Raw genomic sequence first — 13463 nt, forward strand, 5'->3', positions numbered from 1 at the left:
AAACCATCCAACCCTTTCCTTCAATCCATGACACAAAGCGAAGCAGGCACAAATTCACAATAACATACACGTACGCAGCCCTGTGATAATCACCACCGCACTGTTCGGAACGTGCATGTCGCACATCTTTATTGGCGTCTGTGCGCTGATTTACAACGGTGTCTCACAATCGACCTTCGCTCGCCACCTCAGCCACCAATATCTCCGCAAATGGCAGAGGTCATCCCGCACCTCCTCGCACCTCCTCCTCGAGGCAGTCGACACCAAGCAGAGGAGTGCTGCACTGCCAAGACCCCTCGGGCCACAAGGCGTGCGGACAGAACAAGCGCATTAACCAGTGCCAACTGCTGAGTGCAGGGGGTACCAAACGAGCATGCAGGACTGACACGACCCTCGGCCAGTCGCCTGAACACAGCCCGGGAGTTCAGTGCAACACATTTCCACAGCTCGCCCATGTCTCGCTGGATGTGTGAATGAGACCACTTCCAACCATAGTGGCCCAATAGGAGCGCGCGAATCGGGTGACGACGCATCGCTTCGGGTCGTCACCCCACCCTACACGACCAGGCTTATAAAAGGCGGATCGCGAAGCCGTTCACTGTCTCGCCTTGCTTCGCTCTCGACCTCTACACTCGCCTGCTGGATCCGTTCACTCTCGCCTTGTTTCGGTCTGGATCTTTGCATCCGTGTGCTGACTCCGCCTTCCTCACCTGCTGCTGGCTTCACCCACCACCCTTCTCGCCTGCTGGCTCCACCCACCGCCCTTCTCACCTGCTGGCTCCACCCCCCCCCGCCCTTCTCGCCTGCTGGCTCCGCCTATTCTCTGGACCAGTGCGGAGCACGCGCTGAGCCCTGCACAGTAACCAAGCAGGAGACAATGCGACGACTCTCAAGATTGGATCACTCAGCAGAGCGTCTCCCAAAACCTACTGGGTAGTGCGGTCGGCCAACCGTGCAAGGTATTGCGAGGTCGTTAGCCCTCATCTTCTCTCCTTTCTTCTGATTATCTCATCTTCATCAGGTTGTGTGTGTGTGTGTGTGTGTGTGTGTGTGTGTGTGTGTGTGTGTGTGTGTGTGTGTGTGTGTGTGTGTGTGTGTGTGTGTGTGTGTGTGTGTGTGTGTGTGTGATGGCACCTGTCCTCACCTAAGTTAAGAGTGTAGAAGATATACTGGGATAAGTCTACTATGTCTGCTTTAGTCAGTTCCTTGCCATGTTGTCGTACCCTACAAATTCCTTACTATCCCTGCCTGCATACAATAATAAATCCATTCACTGTGCCACATATTTTTCCTCGCCTGTTTGTTAATAAATGCTTGTATAGAAATGTTCCCAGCTCATTTTCGTCTTTTCCTTCATTTATCCAGCATGGTCCATATCCTAGCCGAGCCGGGACTTCATCTCTCAATGATCCGTTCTACTCGCCGGTATGATCCTTGGCAGTTTCGCTTGGCTGCATCTGGCCCGGTAAGGTGACCCAGTTCGGACAAGGCATACCAAGGGCATGTTCCCCAGTAATTAGGTCACGTGATTATTTAGGTAACCAGTTAAACGTTAGACGAGGACCCTAGGTCACATGGTTGAGTTATTGGCGTTCACAATCGATTAGCAACCCGCCGTGTCACGGAGTTATCCGTGTGCGATGGCCTGCGATTCCAGAGTCTGGTCAGAACTAGAGGCAGCCTTCCCCCCCCCCCCTCGTGGTCTTCTCGCCCCAACCCCAATATATATGTATATGTATGTATGTATATATATATATATATATATATATATATATATATATATATATATATATATATATGTATATGTATGTATGTATATATATATATCAGGGGTGTGGCTGTTATAATTGGATTTTGAATCCGATAACAGCAGCCATTCATGCTAACATAACAAAGCACCTCTAAATTTCTTGCTCCGTTTGCTGAGTGGCAAGGAGAGTGACTTGCAAAGCGGCACGGAATGACTGGCTTGGAAAGCGATCGCAAGCCGCTTGCTAACGGAACACACCTCAGCCCTTGATTACTTGCTCCGCTTGGCAATTGGCTTGCAAAACGGTTGATAGGAAATGGCTGGCTTGGCAAGCAATAGCAAGCTCAAGCTGCTTGCTAATAGATCATGCCCCTGGTACAAGTTAATTTCCTTCCTCACTCGAGTCACATTTTGAATTGGCTTGTGAAATTTTTTTGCGCTTTATTTTGCAAGTGTCTTGAAATTTGTCTAGTGTTATTCAACGACTTTATAAGCTGTAATTTTCTTCCTTGATCAGTTCCTCTCATTTTGCTTCGAGTTTCACATTACTTGTATTAAAGAAGGTTCTTACCAGACCCAGCGTGGCCCATCCTTGTTCAAGTACCAGTGTGACACCCATGGGTATGGCTCCCAGTAAGCAAGACCCCACCGAAAAGACCTTCATCCAAAGTACGATGAAGTATGGAGTCCCACTTTAAGCTGGTGCAGCTGCTTATCGTCTTGCTCCCCTGGATGTGATAGACTTTATAGAAAATCGAGTAATCGACTTCTACTCACCACTAAACGTTGATGACTTTGTCCAGTCTAAATGTTGTCCCATAAGCTGCTCAGCTTGAGTGTGGGTGAATACAGTTTCAAGTTGAAAAAGAAGCAAGAAATGGTGTATCACCAGTGGGCCAATTTGGCATCATGTCCACAAAATAATATGATCCACTCAGTGACTCGGGTGTCACAAATGTCCAGTGCCCGCAGGAATAAGCTGCTCACCAAAAGGGATTCGATGAGAGGTGTCCCGCGTTTGAGAGGAGTGAAAACCCACTGAAGATAGAGAGCCACGACGTGTGATCCGAAGCTCCTTGGGTCAAGAGAGGAAATGCATCGCTGAAGATAGAGCAGTGAATGCGGTTTAACTCCAGTGAAATACGTCTTCCTCAACCGAACCCCAGACTAGACGAATCAAACCTCCGGCCTCTCTCCCTTTTAACTCTTCGGTTCTTACCCCCTCCTGATGATGTCACTTGGCCCTGCCCACTCCGTGCTCATTGATGGGCCCAGCATCAATCAAGCTGAGGCTCCACCAGAAAGCTCCTCAACTCACCCCGAAGGTTCGAAAATGGCAGAACCGTGCCAATACTTGCGCCTCGGTGGTTTTGGAAGGCCGCTACTATGCAAGTAACATTTAGGACAGATTTTGAAGGATAAAACATGAAAAGGGGGTTATGGAATAAGCGGTTTTCGACACAAACATTCGGAGGGGAGATGATAGGCCCTCATTACAACTAATCACATGTTATACTACAATTCATTTACCGCACTCTTACGCTAAACATGCATGATGGAAATAACCATTTCAAGCTACACATCTTTAATCTCAATAAGTCATCCCCACAACAATGTATACAAACAGTTGTACTGCATATTAACAAATATTCATGTATTTAAAATATAAAAACAAACAATGTAAATAGATCTCAAAGGGCAGTTGTTGCTTTAAATAGGGGGTCGGCAATCTATGGCTTGCGAGCAATATCTGACTCTTCTACGATCCCAATGTAGCTCACAAAGCCTCAAAGTTTATCGGTGCAAATGCACAAATAAAGATCAAATAAACAAGGCAAACACTTCATTCAAAATATTATGACATATTTGTTTATAAAACACATTCACAGACCACAGGTTATAATTTTGCAGTGTAATGTATGTTAATTTATTTTGGAACCACCTACCGTCCCACCTGCTCATCTTACTGTTGTTGTCATCGTTGTTGAGTGTCCCAGGCCTTTCCCAGAGTAGTATCTCTGGCCTGTCCTGCACGAACAGTCCTGTGGCACGGAGACATCTTATTGTTGTTTGTCTTCATGAGTCTCTAGTTTCATTGAGTTTCATTGGTGAAGATATCTTTCAATGTGTCCATGTGTGTAAGAACAGAATTAGCAAAGCTGTACAACCGGACTAATTTGATTAAATTACCACCGGAGGATAACCTAATTCTGCAAATTTGGTATGAACTTTTACTTCCATATAGCACAATGTAGAATGTCACTTTTCTGCTGTTAACAATGCTTGGATATGTATATATATATATATTTATATATATATATATATTTATATATATATATATATATATATATATATATATATATATATATATATATATATATATATATATATATATATATATATATATATATATATATATATATATATATATATATATATATATATATATATATATATATATATATATATACATACATATATGCATGAACAGGCATTCTTGCACTTGCATCACATTAATAACAACTTGCACTCAAGATTAACATAAGAAAGCCTGAATTCCTGCATGAAGCTTAACATGACCAGCTATGAACTGGACTTCAAATAAATCAGCAAAACTATGCAGCGGCAGAAGTTCCATCAGAAAAAGGCAATCCTCTTTTTCTTCTTCTTCTTCTTCTTTTTCGTTGAGATTGTGCTTTTCAGCACATCGGGCCGCAACACGATTCCTCCGTCCCACTCGAGAGCAATCCTCTCTCCATCCTCCAGCGCAATTCCCCCTTTTTGACCGAAGTTAATGTTCAACAATTCTCCTCCATGTTTTTCTTTGCCTCTCCCTCTACTTTCCCCCAATGGTGTCCAAAGTATAGCTTCTTTAGTCAGATGTCCCTCTTGTTTTCTCAATGTATATTCTACCCATCGCATTGTTGTTGTTTTTTTCAAAATCTTTAGAATCCTACTTAAACATCTATGATAGAAGACCATCAGTTTGCGTTAAATTTCCTTGCTCAATGCACAACAGTTTGCAGTCGAATACGTAACACCGATTTGACATTGGAATTGAATAGTTTCATTTTAATTTTTATTGAAAGTTTTCTGGAATTCCAAATCTTTAATAAAGAATTGAACATTGCTGAAGCTTTGCTTGAACAGAAAACTGCAATGGAAGCACAACATAAGCTTAAATTTTTTACTGTTTCATAATTACACTTCCACAATGAAGTAGGCGATGTTAATTGGGTTTATAAATTGTACGATTGGCTCTTTATGCATCAACTGCTCAAGGTTTTAATTTTGTTTGCCTCTTGTGCACAAAAAGGTTGCCAACACCTACTATAAGTGAACCCCCAAAAAAAGATGGAAGAGAAAGGTGGAAGCCGTTCACACCTGCAAGCCTCCTGCCATCCACAGCGAAGTCGTCCAAAGATCAATGCTTTTATTGAACTTTCTCCTCCTCATTTCATTTACAACTGAGGAGCATCTAACCATATTGAAAGAATGACAGTGGAAGTCATCCATGTACATTTACAGGAATGACAAGGATGTTTTTTTTTTAATTTTATTAAAACAATTTGGAAAAATCAACAATGCGCGAGGACCTAATATCACGAGACAAATACTGAGACTGTGTAAACATCAAAGCCTTTTCACGAATAAAAGATGATCATAAATGTGCTGAGCACCAACCCAAGTATCAGCACAATCACCTGAGTGATGCATTGCGCTTCAACTTTCCTGATATTGCAGGAATAAAGTATTACTCACAGTCTGCCACTTATGGGAATTTTTACTGTGAAAAATCAAAAATCTGAATTACTGTTGAAGCTGCGTGTATGGCCTTTAATAGTGGCTTCAGAAAAAAAGGTAACCTTTGTGAATTTTTGGGCTTCACTAAGAGCAGCGTTGGCAACCCTTTGGTGCAGAAGAGCCAAATTATATTAAAACCTTGAGCACTTGATGCACAAAGAGCCGATCGTCCAATTTATTTGAGTTATTCATTTCGATTTTTCTTGTGCTGTTTTTAATTGCCTTTGATTTCACTTTGTCCTTTTGGGACCGTATTCCAACACGACAGGGTCACTACACAGGCATGGTGGGCCAAATTACCATTCTATGTTTGGTGTTACGTCTGCCATTGAAGGTGGACCGAGGTTGTGTATTCACCCCTGTTTGTTTGTTTGTCTGTTTGTGAGGATGATATTTCAAAACGTTGTGAACAGGTTATGACAAAACTTGGTGGGTGAGTTGGTTCGGTGACAAAAACAAGCCGATTCGATTTTGGTTCAGGTCCAAATCCAGATCTGACCTCTCAGTGGATACAAAACGTAAACTGTTCAGCTTGGCGGAGGAATGCACTCTCCCGAGTGCCAATTTAGTTTTCCTTGTATTGCTTGTATAATTTTTGGGAAGAGTAAAATACATATTCACAAGCATCTAAAATGCAAAAAAAATTCTTATATTAATATTTAAGCACTGGAAATAGACAGCATCACTTTAAGCACCATCGGCATCACAAGTGGCATCGCTGCATCATTTTGTATTTTCAAATCCCCCACCTGCCTTACTCTTTGAGCACAACACAGACCCCTTACAGCCTCTTCCATTCAACCGAATCACCAGTATATTCAATGGACGGGTAGACCTTTTTTCTTCACAAAATCGAGGCTCATTGAAGAGCAAGGTGATGAAGGGTATGAACTGATGGCGTGGCAACGGCAACAAATAAGCAAGGAAATGAACGAACAGGGAAAGAGGAGAGAAGGTGAGGAAACATAGCAACCTGCTTGTAAGAGGATTGCATTGGGGTCAATGGGGGGTAAGAAAAAATAATGATTGGTCCAAGGTTGGGGCATGGAAGGGGGGGGTATCATGACATGGTGGTGCACTGTCTTGTTGAAGTCCTGGAGGGAATTATGGGATAGAACAGCATCAGGAGGGTGGTTCCACTGTGACCAACAAAAGAGTTGTGTGTATTAAACCTCGAATGCTGGGAGTTTAACCATCAACGAATGGAATTACTGGAAGAATGTGTACGTCATCGACTTGCTGGCGAGATTCTGAGACTCGGAGAGCTACGATACACAAGCTTCTATCCTGATGGAGACGTTTGTGCCGAATATCTTAAAAACTATGAATTAAGAGTTAAACAACGAACATTCGTTGAAAATGTCGAGTCACGGGTCACCTTTAGGCTAATAACAAAAACAAATGGACATCGAAAAAGAAAGATATTCGATTGCTCTTAGAATGATCTACCACTATAAAAGGAATGCTTTTGTGCCAGCTTTCACTCTTCACATCCACGTAAATATTAGGTCGATTTAAACTCTGCACATTTACTTTCTCTTGCTATTTCCATTTCAAGAAACAAAATTGCTTTGCTGCACAGCTTACGCAGTGGCAATCAGACGTATTTACTTCAAACCCCGGGAAGGCTGTCAAAGAAAAAAACTTTCAGAAGACAAGCTTGGAGAGAATATGCTGTAAATATTGATTGGAGGTGATAAACGCTTAACGAGTTTCCCAATGACTTGCCATTCAGGAAACCAATGAAGCACTTATATGAGAAGAGAGGTGTACATTTGAATGGGATGCTTTCAGTATATCTAACAGTTTTGATAATATATTAGACTACTTGACTGTAAACTGTGAAGGACGTTTTTAGTTTACACCAGCATGGATGGGCCTGCTATGCTCGCCTCTCCACACGTCATTACAGAGATTTGACGTCACAGATTTGCTGTGTCGTCATGATTTCCACCAATCATAATACAAACATTTATTTTGTACAAATTTATTTGTAACTTGCAGGGTTACCCGACGTTGCCCGGTTAGGGGGGAGTACTGAGAAGTGGGAGAAGCAGGAGAGCCGGCAGGGCTGAGAATAGGGCAGGGGTACCGATGGGGTGGGAGGGGGGGACTGTTTAGGAAGCAGGCGAGCCAGAACACCAGTGGGCAAAGGGGTCTTCAGGGTCTTCAATGGTCTTGGAGTCTTAAGGGTCTTTGAGGTCTGAAGGGTCTTAAGGGTTGTACAGGTCATTGGGGTGTTTAGGGTGTTTGAGGTCTTAAAGGGTCTTTGGCATCTTACAGTTCTTAAGGGTCATTGAAGTCTTTGAAGTCTTAAAGGTCTTTGAGGTATTCCAGCTCTAAGGGGTCTTAAGGGTCTTCAATACTCTTAGACATATTAACCGTCTTTGGGGTATTCGGGGTTTTAAAGTGTCTTAATTGTGTTTGGGGAATTCAATGGTCTTAAGGGTCTTTGGGTCTTCGTGGTCTTAAGGGGTCTAATCTCCCAAGCATGTGAAAAAGGTCTTATGGTTCTTCGGGGTCTTTTAGGGCTGAGTTTGTGGATGAAAATACATTTAGGACAGCCCCCGGGTCAGACTTTGTATGTGTGCCAAATTTGGTGGTTATCCTTCCAGCGGTCCTTGCAAAACCACGAACAAACAGACAGAGAGACCGATGAATCTTATTTATTAGATATACATCTTCAAGGAACGGGAATGGCTTGGTGATTGCGAATAGGAACGTACTGTACACCACTTACCGTAGCAGATACAGGAGCTTTGGCTTACCGCAGCACGAAAACGGTGAACGTATTATTTATTTAGTTAGGTTCCCATTGTGTGTGGAGTCAGGCCAGCTGTGCAGTGAGCCAATGGGTGGAAGACACAACTCGACGAATTCGGTGTGCTGGCCTTTGGCTGTGTTATATGTCATGTGATATCTGTTGCAATGAGATTGCATAGAAATGATAAAAGCCAGAAAAGTGATCTTTAAAGGTTCAGGGGGTGGATGTCAGATTAGGTTAGATTAGATCTATGACTTGTTACAGATACCATGTAAACCTGTACTAACCTGTTCTATGGTCGTGTTGGCGGTGACTAAACCGTCTCCCCCACCAAGTTTCTTGGTGAGGAAGGTGCATGATCTGGACACCCAGCAGGATGAAAAACAAAACCTGTCAAAGGGCGGAGGAGCTCCTTGTGAGCCAACGGCCATCTATATCTCGTGCCCAACTGTGTCTGCGGATATCCTCCTGCAGTTGGGTTACTTTTATACTCGGAGGTTGGTGGCAGGATTTGCACTCTGGTCACCATAAAACCCTTCATTCCGCAAAACATTCCAAAAGCACAAAAAAAAATCTGAAAACCCACTCCGTGGGAGTACCTTCTGTGCAACTGTCCTTCGCAGGGCAACTCAACAGATGACGGGATTGGGGCAAAGCCTTTGAGACCCCCAATCTTTTATGATAGGAGGGAAACCACAGAGCAACATTCCCGGGTCAGATTGTGCGAGAGTGTGTCAGAGTGGTGCTGAGGTGTCGTCCACCAGATGGCGATCTGCTTGGGATAACCTGAGACAGTCCCTTCGTGTGGGTGCCTGGAATATCCTATCTCGAGGAGAGGATGATCACCTGTCTCTGTTATCATCTGAGCTCAAGCGTTTGGACATCGGTATTGCAGCACTCTCTGAGGTTCGGAGACCGGATTACAGAGAGATAATAGTGGTTGAACTCCTACTATTGGTCTGGTCGCTCTGATGGTTACCATGCCCAAGGAGTGGCTGTCGCTGTGTCCAATAAGCTGACACCAATGATAATTGAGGTGAGATACTCTTCTAGTCTTGGGGGATTTCAATGCATCGACTGGAACTGATAGAGATGGTTATGAGACATGTGTTGTTCCCCATGGGTCTGGAAATGTGAACCAGAATAGCACTAAGTTCCTTGACTTTGCAAGAAGTCATGGACTAAGGGTGGCTGTTTCATGGTTTCAGCACCCACAGGCTCATCGCTGGACCTGGAATTCCAACGTTGACGGTGTGGCAAAGGAGATTGACCATGTGATCGTTGATGGACCCTGGAGGATGATCCAGAACTGCAGGGTCCACCGGAGTGCTCAGTTCCTCAATACTGACCACAGGCTTGTTGAAGCAACTCTGAAGTTACAGCTTAAATCCAGGAGAATGGCACCATCCCAGCCTCGGCTGGATGTTGGCAAGCTCAAGGATGAGAGGGTATCTGAGAAGTTTCCTCGGCAGTGATATTCATGTCTCTGCTGGCTGTGACTCAGAGGTCAATAGACGTCTGGGTCGGGCCTGGGGAGTCATGGATTCACTGCATAATGGGGTGTGGCGCTGCCGGTACCTGTGCAGGAAGACGAAAGTCCGAGTCTTCAGGTCCTTGGTGCTGCCAGTCTTGCTCTATGGATGTGAGACTTGGACTCTGCTCAAGGATCTGAGACGGAGACTTAATTCCATACGTACCAGGTCTCTTCAGAGAATCCTTGGCGATCACTGGTCGAACATTGTGTCCAATGAGCGGTTGCTGAGAGAGACTCAAATGAGATTTGTAACCTGCATAGTTTGTGAGCGTCAGCTGCGGCTGTATGGACATGTGGCTCGTTTTCCTGATGCTGATCCTGCTCACCAGATTCTCTCAGCGAGGGAGCCTCGTGAGTGCATGAGGCCAATGGGCGGACCACGTGCATCGTGGATGGAGCAGGTTGATCGGCATCTCAAGCCGATGGGGATGGGCCAGGCTTCTGCCTGGGGGATGGCCAGACGGAGGTCCCTGGAGTACCGGCAGAGAGTGCATGCAGTGACGCGCTGCTCCGGTGGATGCTCCCATACCTGACCTGATCTGGGTGGACAGAAATACCCTTAGGATAATCCCTGGATCGGACTTGGGCTGTGTGCCATGTTTGGTGATTGTCGGTCCAGCGGTCATTGTAGACATAAACGCGAACAAAAAGTGTGTGGGCCAGTACACATTTGTAACGAGATTGTAACAATATGACAGACATTCAATGAATCTTATATATTAGGTAGAACATTGGTGATATTATATTTCATTGAAATATATTTGTGATATAAAAAGGTCCAGTGGTCGAAATGGTCAAGGGGAGGTCCAGGAAACAGGAAAATGGATAAGACCAGGAAACATCTCCCAATACACAGACGGGCTCTCTGTGGTTCAATTGTATTGAAGATCCTGTGGTTGAAGAAGCATGCGTTTTGTCTGAGCACCTCAAGACAAGGAAGAGACCAGCTTTGCAATTACTGAACAAAGAAGGAAATCTTGAGATGGACCTGAAGGAAGGCAAGAATAGAAGGTACAGGTGATATTGTCTGGTGGGGGAGAAAGGCCCTTCATGGTAAGTGGTCCAACCTCCTTCAAAGTATTGATGAAGGTTATTCAAAGTGCCTCAAAACTGCCCAATTAAAACCTCTCTTTGAAGGCCTCATTAGTGTCACACAAAATCAGGCTCTCCACGCAAACTGCCATGAATACAACATCATAAACAACCAATGATAAATCCCAAGCCAGCACAATAGAGTGTACGCATGGAAGGCATAATCAATGGGCTGATGCCCTTCATGGAGATCTTTGTAGCCAATGCTATCTATCAATAGGGCTACACTAGTGAGAACACAAACCCGATTAGGTTATATAAATGGAGCTCAAGATCCTTTGGGATTTCAACTTCTGGTTGGATCAGAATGTGAAAGCGAGAAAACCTGACATCCTAGTCTTGCATACACCTTCAGGATTAAAACCTCAAAATAAAAAAACACCCACATTTGACATTGCTTGGCTGGGGGACAAGAAAAGAAAAAGGAGATATCAAACTACCAAGCCATAAAAATGGAATTAGAGGGAATATGGGTTGGAAAGGTCAAAGTGGGAGTGATTGTCATAGCTGGCCTGGGAGCTATATCCAAGACATTGAAAGGCTTCCTCAAACACTTGGCTATCACGAAAGGCATCTAAACTCTACAAAGGACCATAAAGGGAATAGCAACAACAATGTCCATTTCACATCAACCTCTTCATCTCCCAGGATCTTCCGGATCCCAAATGTACCACATCAGAGGTACGACCATTGGTTTCTGAGGCTGTGAGAACAATCTGATGGGATCAGGCACATTCAAGTATAAGCGAGAGAAAATTTTAACAAAATATTTGTTCTTTATGAGCATGAAGTTATTCTGAGTTCGTGACGTCAAACTGTCTGTCTATCCCTTTATGAAATAAAATGATGTCACAAAAAAATAAGAGATTTCATTTGGATAAAATATTCTTATTTTTACCCTCGCTGGAGGAGAAGGTATTGCATTTGGGTCTGTTTGTTAGTTTGTCCATACATAACGTGAGTATGTGTATTAATTACATTAGACCCCTATATACCTTCAGATCCCTTGAGACCCTGAAGACCCCTGAGGTATTTTAAGACCCTTTAAGCCCTCAGACCATTTAAGACCCCAAAAAACATTAAGACCCTATATACCCCATTAGACCCTGAGGACCCATTGCTCCCCTTTTAAACCTTTTCACCTACACTCCTTTCAGACCTTTTATTACCCTTTAGATCCCGATGATCTTTCGACCCTTTTTAGATGTTTTAAGACGCTTTCGGCTCCTTTCGACAATTCCACCCATTTACAACCAGACCTTAAATTACACCCTTGAGACACCTTCGTTCTTTTAAGGCTATTGAGACGCGTTGGGCCATTTCGACCCTTGAGACTTATTTAGACCTTTTCAGACCTTTACACCCTTCAACCTACAGACCATTTGACTGACACACCTTTATGACGAGACTATTTAGAGTTTAGACCTTATATTTGCAATCAATGACCTTTCATTTAGTACATTCTTACATTTTTTTCTACACAAAACAAACCACCACCACCACCACCATCATCATCATCATCATCATCATCATCATCATCATCATCATCATCATCATCATCATCATCATCATCATCATCATCATCATCATCATCATCCCATTTCTATGCTTGCGCGTGTAAGCCGTGGTTCACTTAATGGTTGCTTTCCAGGATGCACGATCCCTAGCTAGCCCTCTTGTTAGGTCATTAACTCGAAGATCATCTCTCAGCAACAACAATGTTTTCCTTGAACGGCGTCTAGCTCTACTTCCATTCACATTCATATTTATACACCTCTTCACACAACTACCCGCCCACATCCTTTTCACATGTCCGAACCATCTCAACCTACCCCTTCGCATATCCTCACTAATGCTTTCTATACCTAACATATCTCTTAATTCCACATTTGATTTCCTATCCTTCAGTGTCACATCACATATCCACCTCACCATTCTCATTTCATTTCATTCACACCTCCATTCATCCTCCTTTTTGATCACCCATGTTTCACTGCCAAAAACATCACGCTTCTAACGCAAACTGCATGAAGTTTTCCCTTTAATCTGAGAGAGGTCCCATTTGATGTCAATAGGAGTAACAACTCCCTAAACTTCCTCCAGCCACTTCTAATTCTTGAATTCACTGCTGCCTCCACACCACCACCTGCACTAATCATATCACCAAGGTAACAGAATTTATCTTCACATTCCAGGGATATATCCCCATAAACTAACCTTTCCGCTCTCGCCGAAGTCACATGTTTACCTGCGCAAACAGCACATTTGAAGTCAGGTGCCACCTGCAGTCTACCCCTGATGCCACTACACCTCTTGTGCACTCAGCAGTTGCAGGATTTACACAATATTGAATTGCTAACTGCACTTTTCTACAGGCAGCACAGGGCCACCTTCCTCTTTTTACCACACTTCTTTCTCCCACACCACTAATCAGTACTTTCGTTCTCCCTGTATTCACTTTCAATCCTCTGGCCTCCACACCCTCCCCCAATACTGTATATTGACCCATTCATCACCTC

At 43.7% G+C, this 13463-nt stretch overlaps 1 long non-coding RNA gene across 2 annotated transcripts in view; it reads right to left on the reverse strand.

Annotated features, from left to right (window-relative positions):
• The window catches only part of LOC147021248 (uncharacterized), a 228381-nt gene that overhangs the window by 177299 nt on the left and 37619 nt on the right, over window positions 1-13463 (reverse strand). For both annotated transcript variants that reach the window (XR_015060730.1, XR_015060729.1), the window contains exon 2: window positions 3697-3792. This is a non-coding gene — a long non-coding RNA (uncharacterized LOC147021248). The remainder of the gene's footprint in view (window positions 1-3696; window positions 3793-13463) is intronic.

This window comes from Eptatretus burgeri, chromosome 8 (assembly GCF_056783735.1).
Source record: "Eptatretus burgeri isolate ZD-2024b chromosome 8, Ebu_testis_v1, whole genome shotgun sequence".
Taxonomy (NCBI): domain Eukaryota; kingdom Metazoa; phylum Chordata; class Myxini; order Myxiniformes; family Myxinidae; genus Eptatretus; species Eptatretus burgeri.